Raw genomic sequence first — 9,507 nt, 5'->3', positions numbered from 1 at the left:
GTACCCAACCTCTTGGATGAGACCTTACTACGGGAGCCCCGATGTGGAGTAGCAGGAACTTACTGATTGGGTAGAGACAGATGCGGATGGAGCGGCAGAGAGAGCGATAGTGTAGGGAATCCTAGGACAGCGCATAGCTAGCAAGCTGCAGCAATGCGAGAGGCACAAGTGGTTTGCACAGTGCTAGGTGGCACAGAGAGGTGTGCAATGGTGCGAGATGCATGGAGATGTTGCAGTAGCGCAGATGTTAGAGAGGGAGCACTTGTCAGCAGGACGTAGAGCTTCAACATCAGAATATGTTCCTAGCCCAACAGAGTGGTCAGTTGGGAGTGTTTTTGTTCCAAGTGTTGTTGGAGCAAGTGGACCGGGCAAATGTATTGCATGGAGAACATTCCAGAGTTGCAAGATAGGGGTTTCAAATAATCCATATCTTGTTGAGAGGGAGTGTTTAAAATGCAACAATATGATGGAGCTTAGTGGAAAGGAGTCGCCTTCACTAAGTGGGCTCGCAGCCTATTTTTGGCGCAAAGTCTATTTTTAGACTATGTCTATTTTTAGACATATGGATCATGGTCTATGAGTTGCAAGATGCTATTTGTGGATGATTGGTCATGTTGGTAAAAATAGATGGACTTCTATTTTTAGACATATGGGCGGCTTCTATTTTTAGACTGCCAGGCTAAAAATAGAACAGTCGAATATTATTAGCTCATAATAATATTTGGACTATAAACATTATCTTATCCTCTTGGAGCACTTCAGTTTGAGCTACAAATGTGGCACATGTAGCTGTCAGAAGGAAATACGCTTTTCTTGTGGGTCAGTTGAGCTATTGCATGGTGGACTTCAGTTAGAACTCAAGTGGTTGAGTTTGGTGGAGTTGATTGAGGAGTTGATGGAGTTGTGTTCAATTTGACTTGGTTGAACTAGTTTTATTTAGTCTAACTGCAGAATACACTAGTGATGAGTGATGTGAATTAATTGTTAATTAATTCACTAATTATTAACTCATAAATCAACTAAAGAATACATCAGTTAACTCAGTGCATGGACAATTCAGTAGAGACAAGTGTTAAAGGTGAGTGAAAGGGCAAGACAGCTATCAGTTATGACTATAGTTGTGCATGAGATTTTGCACATGCATGGATTGAGTATTGCCAATGAGGATTGCGTGGTTCAGCCAAGGGAAATACGAGTTTGGATCAGCCATTCCCATCCATTCTCATGCAGGATTGCGCAGTGGAGGCAGGCAAGCAGCGGAGGAGATTCAGATCTGAGCTAGTTTGTGTGTAGCAGGTGGAGATAGCACTGAGTACTTGTGAGGAGTATTGTACTATGAATTGTTACATGTTCTCAATCAATATAATATACAGATAGCTGGGGGTTTTCAGTTGTATGCTTGCCCCTTGATATACTGTGTTGATATGTGTGATTGATGCTTCAATGTGCACATGCGATTGTTTCTGAACACTGCAAATTGATGATCAATAGTAGAGGAGGTTATGTATTATGCATGAATTCCACAAATAGTGTATAATCAGGATAATCTCTGTGAATAAGTGTTATATTATTCAAAATTTCTACACCATGTACATGATAATTTGTTGTATCATTTGGGAAAACTTTGTGTTCCACAGGGAGAGAGAGTAAATGTCACAAGGGAAGCGCACACTTCTATTATTGCTAGACATTTCGGTATAATGAAAACAATGGAAAATCTTTAGAGGTATTTTAACTGGCCTCGTATGCTTGAAAGTGTGTCACGTTTTATCCGAGTTTGTTCATTGTGTGTAGTCAATAAGCCTAGTAATAGGAAACTAGGATTTTACACACCACTTCCAGTGCCTTCACATCCATGGGAGATTGTTTCTATGGATTTTGTAGGAGGTCTTCCTTTATCAAGAAAACATCATGATTATTTGTACGTAGTTGTATATAGGTTCAGCAAGATGTGCATATTAATGCCTTGTAAAAAAACAAATACAGCTGAAGAAATAGCTCAACTTTTCTTTCAAAATGTATGGGTTCATTTTGAGTTACCTACTTCTATTGTAAGTGATCGTGATTCCTGATTTGTTGGGATTTTTGGTCAAATTTATGGAACTTGATGGACACCAAGTTGAAGAAAAGTACAGCCTTCCATCTGTAAATAAATGGTCAAACTGAAGTGGTTAACAGGACAGTTATTCATTTTCTAAGAGGATATTGCAGCAAACATCCTAAGTTGTGGGATGAACAGTTGCATTATATTCAGCATTCTTACAACCGAGAAAAACACTCTTCTACTCTAACTTCGCCTTTTGAGGCATGTCTTGGTTATTTGCCTAAATCGCCTTTGGATTTCATCTTTGAGAAAAATGTAGTTGTAGATGGACATATCGAAATAGACGAAGCAAAGAAATTCATCAAGAAAATTCAATTGATTCACCAAATAGTTCAAGAAAAACTAGAAAAGAATCAAGGCAAGTATAAGGCAAGGCATGTTAAGCATCGTGTGGATCATCAATTTCAAGTAGGTGATGAAGTTTGGCTTTACATTAGTAAGGAAAGGCTTCAAGGTGAAGGTAGAAAGCTAAAACTAATCTATTATGGTCCATTTAAAATTTCAAAAAAGATTGGTAATAATGCTTTCAAGCTTGATTTGCCTTCATATATGCAAATTTATTCTATTGTTAATGTTGAAAATTTGATATTGTATGAGCCTCCTTTGATTGAATATCAAGGATAGAATATGCAGATTCCATCTATTGAAGATTTTTCTCCAGAATTCCTTGATGAGCTTCAACAATACACTATACTTGACAGAAGAACAAGGACAACAAAAAGGGGAAGTATTGATTATCTTCGAGTGGGGCTCAAGGGTACAATTCCTTTAAAAGCCAAATGGATGGAGGTTGAAAAGGTGAGGGAACTGTACCCTCACCTATTGGTCAATTAAAAGTGACCTTTTGGGGTCCAAAAGACTTCCAGTGGGGAGGAGTGATCAAGTGCTCAAAAATCAAAGTGTCAGAATTTTGCTAAACTTAGCTTCAAATCAAAGATCTCATCATTCTGAATCCAATGGTGTGAATGACACTCAAATCCGAGCTCGTATGCAGAAGTTAGAGCAATTCAAAGTTCAAGTTTGACTTGTCCACATGGCAGGATTGGATGATGTGGCAAGGTCTTCAGTGAATGAGGAGGTGCAAAGTGGTAGGCCGCCATTGGCCCCAACATATCACAAACCGCAGTTTCAAGTGGGTCATCATTTAAAATCGTCCTCAAAACAACCAGGGTTGCAATGCGATAAGGCAATCGCAAATCTCAATTGCAATTGACGAAGGGGAAGGTGTTGCAAAATTGACCCCTGGCAGGTTAAGTTGTGATGCGATATCACAATCACATATTGCAGGAAAAATAAATTCCCACATATTTACTCGTCGGTACTCCGCCAATTGCGAAATGCGATAGTTCCCGAATGCGATGCCACTATAGGTTGTGATTAATAATCTTGTCGGATCCATCGATATCGCACTCGCACATCACCCGCTTTTATTCACAAACCATAAGCCCGCCGCACTTGCCAATAGCGATTTGTGATAAGATCGACTAACAGGTTATGGCTCGCCACGCGGCAAAATTCTCACTTAGTTAGTAGATTTTGGAGCAAATTTATGGGATTATGTTGGTTTTAGAGCAATTTTGTGGAACGAACAGTGGGGAAACTAGGAGAATTCATAACTTCTTTAGCTTTCCACCAAATTGGATGAAAAAAGAGGCTAGATAGCCATTTTTGAGTATTTTGGACTCATTGGACCAGGTTTCAAAAGAATTTGAGCATTGTAAACACATAATTTCTACACTTTTGAGCATAATAGAGAGGCCCAAGCCATTGGAAGTTGGGCCAAGGAGACGTATCCCAGGAGGGGTGAACTCCTTTATCATGTGTTTGTTGTAATGTGTTTTTTGATGATGTTCTTTACATGTTTATGTTGTTGTTCAGTTTCTAGTTTATGTTAAATTGATCATAAAATTAACATAAAAATTATTCATTTCACTTGCAAAAATTGATGAATCCTTAAGCACAATGAAAGCATTTTGTTTATAATCTGAGGAAGATCTTAGCACTGCAAACTAATATTCTGAATCAGATTAGTGCAACAATTCATGAAGCTAAAACTTTAACAACTTAGCACTACACCCTAGGTCATTACATTGCTATATAAAGGAGTGAATTTCTTTTGAAGAAAAGACAATAGTGCTTTGCATGAAGAATATGCAAGATAGGTTCTTTTATGTGGGAAGAATCCAAAGAGGGTTGTGATGTCAATGCCATTGTCTTCCATGGAGAATTTTGAAGATGCTTTTGTATATTGGAGGTCACACTAATGTAAAGAATATATTTTTTCATGTAATTGTCATCATTTTTAATGGATCGATTCCTTGTTTGAAATAGACCCAAAGATGTAGTTGAGGGACGAAGTCCATTAACAAATTTGCAGGGTATTGTCTTCATTTCATTGTTGTTATCTTCTCAATTACATCCATTTAAATTTTTATTTAACTTATTAGCTTTTTATTGAATTTGTGGGAAATTGTGAAGTCTTGTTTAAGAATTCCAACTAGTGAAATGAAGGAGTTTTGACACTAATTTCATATAAGAATAAGATACTCCAAGTTTTTTGGAAAAAAATTAATGATAGATTTTGTTTTTCTTCTCATGGCTTCTCATATGATTAATGTAGATCCATCAAGCATCAAGAGGGATGAAATTTCTTAAGACATAATTATTTTAATCATTTAATTCCATGATTTTTATTTATTCCTTCATATTAAATGATAAAAAACTTACACCTTAATAAATTTGATTCCTCTTGGTGTTTGAGACATCTAGCTTTAAGATGTATCTATACTAATTTTAATAAGCTCAACCAACAACCCAATATAGTCTTTCCAATTCCAAACGCAGTCCTTAACCCTTAAAAAGCTACAACTCTGCCATTGAATGATGGTAAAAAGGAAGAAAAAAGGGAGGTTGAACTCTACACCAATCCATTCAAATTCAACTTGTCTACTCCTATCAAACTGACTATTAAGAAGCAATTAGCACAGGTGACAGAATTTGTAGTCGAACAACCATAGTCTATGGGCATCAATTGAAAAGAGGTATTGCAGGACATCACATTGGATGAACCAGAGCTACAACATAAACTAGACTCCATAGCTAAACAAGTCCTTGAGGAAATAGCAACAAAGGGTAATGCGACCTGTAGATAGATAAGAGAAAAGGACTTCAAGGGATCATCTATTGGACCAAAATTCTAGAATCGCTTGGTCAAGCCAAAGAAATATTTATTGAAACAGTAAAGTAGAAAATGATGGTTGAACAAGAGATGGAAATACAACAGACCCAAAAAGGGTAGGGCATGAGCCATCCAACATATTCTCCACCTATTAAGTTGACTGCAATAGAGGAAGAGGTTGTTCCACTCCATAATCTACTTCAAGAAGCTGAAGTGCAAGCCTAAGCTATGTCACCAGAGCACACTGAGTTCACATCAAAATACAACAGGGTTCTTCGAACTCACTAGCCTTCAAAGACAACTCACTATTTGACAAGTTGAAGTACTTAGCCAAAATGAAGTCCCTCGAAGTGCAAGAACAATACTTAGTTAGGGACCAGTCGACATTCAATCAGCATCTTCAAGGGCTTGCACCCGTCATTATCAGTCAAAATTTGGAGAAAGTTTTCACCTTCACCTCAATAGTCTCCTCCACGACTAAAATACCAATTTTTTGCACCTACGATGTCAGAATGTGGTCCTTCTCTACAGCTAGCATAATCATCCACTCTAGAAATAGAAGTGAAAGGATCAAATTGGTCGCCCAAAGAGAGAGAAAGACAAGGGATCTAAATTTTTCATCTAGACACACCGCCAGAGAAGGTGGACAAATATTAGAAAAATATAATTTATCAACCAACTAGCACCAGCCACTTCACTGACTCAAGTCAGTCTAGCACTAGCACAATGACTCTAATTTTTCCAGCACTCGATCTAATTTTCTCATTCTTCTATTCTTCTCTACTTTCATTGTAAAAATTATTTGTGTAAATGTAATAACTCCACATCTCCCCTTCTTCGGGATGAAGAAGGCATTGAGTCAACATATCCAACTAAGTTTTGGTCTATAATGTAATTTGGTCAACTCCTTGTCGAGTTGGTTAGTTACTATAACTATCATAATTATCTAGTGGCAATATAAATATGTATGTACTCGACATGAGGAGGTTATTGGTTGTTGATATATCAATATAATATAAGGGTGTTTTGCTAGTGCTCCACTACTTATATTATCTCTTTCCATGTTTGCTCATTATTTATATTGTACAATATTGCTTGGTGTACAGACTGTTGGTAACTTATGCATACTTCCCTAGACTACAACACAACTTTATTTCATTATGACCAAGGGAATTCTTTGTCTCATTTCTAGAGTCTTTCTTGCCTTGCAATGCATCGCATTAACCGAAAAATTCTATTCATGTGAAGTAAAATTACTTTTAGTGTGACCTATAGCATCATAAACAATTTTTTATGTCTATGGCATGTCACATGAGATCAAGATTTCTTTTGTGGTACCTCGCACCAAACTTCATTTTCTTGTGATACCACACATTGCACCAAACTTCAATTTCTTGAAATTTGTCATGTTGCACCAAAAATTATCATTGTGTATTTCATAGATTTCACCCTTGATGTTATTTTCTTTCTTGCTTTGCAATGTATTGCATGAACCCAAAGCTTTTATTCATGTGATGTATGGCTAATAAAATTATGCTTAATGCAACATATTGCACCACAAAAAACTTTTTTCTCTACAACACATCACACGAGACTAGGATTTCCTTGCAATATATTACACAAAACTTTATTTTCTTGTAGTATGTTGTTTCTCGCTAAAATTCATTTTCCTTCGATATGTTGTTTCACACCATAATTTAGCTCCAAACTTTCCTTCATCACAACAAGGAGGAATTCCTATTTCTAAAAGAACTTTTTTTGCATTTTTCTTTGTCACATTCCTCGAATTTTTCTTACATTGTTATGTATCACAAAAATCCAAATTTTCTATGTGACATGTAACATAGAATCAATATTTCCTCCTTATTTAAAAGTATAAAAGAGCACATGTTCTAGTTCACTCATACTTTGGAGTGTTATAGAGAGGATGAATATGTCAAATCTTATATTCTTGAATTTAATTTTGAAAGATTTTGAAGACTTTAATTAACTCGGGTGACATTGTCAGTATTACTAACCCCGTGTATCTATGCAATTCTAATTCAACTTTTAAAGACATAGAGTAACCAATAACACTTAAAGACATTGTCAGTATTACTAAAATTAACTCGGGTGACATTGTGAGTATTACTAACCCCATGTATCTATGCAATTCTAATTCAACTTTTAAAGACATAGAGTAACCAATAACACTTAAAATAAAACATACATTTTTTTCAAAAAAAACATACATTTTAAACAATTAAACATATCACACTATACTTAAAATTAGCAAAATCTACATATTCTATATTTTGACATTTTCCCTTGAATTCAATAATACAACTCTCAATGAGCTTATAATTTTTTATTAATTAAAATACATTTTTAAATAAATAAATAAATTCACCACTCTAAAATACTCTTAAAACATTTAAATTATAAAAACCTTAATTAAAATCTACAATTCCAACACTTTCTAAATTTTAAACTAAATTAATTAAAAATCATAATAATGATAAAAAACTAAACTAAACTAAAACGTTTCAACTACACTCTTAAAATTTACTTATTTTATTTTTAAATAGCAATACAATATAATATTGTTTTACAATTCTTAAAGTTTTGAAATTTCTTCTTTCTCACATTCTAATGACAAAATTTGATCACGTGCTAAAAGTGCTATTAAATTAAATTAGAGTGACGAGAGTTGCGTGATACTATCTTTCGAATGTGACTAACATGTCGATAGTAGTCCGTGCTAGTACCAAATTATTCTTCGAAGATAGAGATGCATCATTCCATGCTTGTCTTTTTATTGATTGTGTATATAATATGGTATTATCTTTAATTCTACGCAAGTATTTTTAAAAGCACTTATGAGACCAACCCCACTTTGATTGTGTTTGAATTGAATTTTAGGTTATAAAGTGGGGAAACTCCCAATGCAAGAGGAAGAGAACAATTATTTTTCTCAATCAACTGATATCTAATATTTTTTTTCACAAAAGTGTAAAAATCAATTAAAAAAAATATATTAACTTAATTACATTTTATAATTAATTTGAATTAATGTATTTATTTTTGATATGGAGTGAAAATGGACAGGGTAAATGACAAAGAGGTAGAAGAAACTGCCATCTTATATTCAAAAAGAAGTTTCCATCTCAAGAGATTAATTCTTTTGGGCATTTGGTACATTAGAATTTAAGATGGATCTAGGATGGTTTAAAATATATGTGTATGCGTGTGCCTTCTTACATAAGAAAAATCATAGGTTTTCAAAACTTAGAGCTTAAAAACCGCCAATGATAAATTGAATATTTTACCTTAATTTTATTTTTATTATTATTATTATTATTTTAATTTGACCAAATCAAAATATTTAAAAACATTACAACATCTCTCCCATGCTAAATTTGAGAGATCCTCTTAATACAATAATTTAATTAAACAAAATATAAATATATTTTTAAAATTGTTTATTTAACATATCAATCAACTATTATTCTATTATTTTATTTATCATTTTTTCAAAATTTTAACATTTAATAATTTTTTAATCATAATAAAATATTATTTTGAACTTTTATCCATCACTTTAACATCCCAACAAAATATATAACAAATATTTTATTTTAACTTTTGTTATTAAATCCAATAACTAAATTTAGTCCATGTAAAGTAATACTAAATGAAATTAAACTAACCCAAAGTTACATGTTATAAATAGAAACATATCAATAATGGGTAGATAGTAATATTATATAAGAAAATGAATTTAGATAAAAATACTCAGGAACTCGTGTACCCAATACTCAGGCTGAAGGCTTTCCCTACCCCATATCTGTACACACTTCGTGGTTTAAAGAATGATATTTCTAGCCTAAGGAATGAAGGCAATATCCTTTTAATGGGTGACTTTAATGCCCAAACTTCAAACAACCAAGCTATTCTTCTAAGCAATCATTCCAACCATAATCCTCTTTGGTTAGACGAAGACCCTACTCTGGCTAGCCGGTACGAAAGCAACTTTGAAGACCTCGAGGAGAATTTGTTTGGGTCGGAGCTAGTCAAGCTCTGTAGTGCTCAGGATCTCATAATTTGCAACAGTCTAAAGAAGTGGCCCAATTCTAGCCAAATGACCTGCATCCATGGGCTTGGTAGCAGCGTGGTAGACTACGTTATTTCTTATCTCCTTTTATACACCGAAATAATAAATTTTTACATCTTAAACGACCTCGAG

This window comes from Pinus tabuliformis, chromosome 3_2 (assembly GCF_031772625.1).
Source record: "Pinus tabuliformis cultivar Carrire ecotype Pingquan chromosome 3_2, CPIR1, whole genome shotgun sequence".
Taxonomy (NCBI): domain Eukaryota; kingdom Viridiplantae; phylum Streptophyta; class Pinopsida; order Pinales; family Pinaceae; genus Pinus; species Pinus tabuliformis.
Note: the sequence above shows the minus strand (reverse complement) of the source record.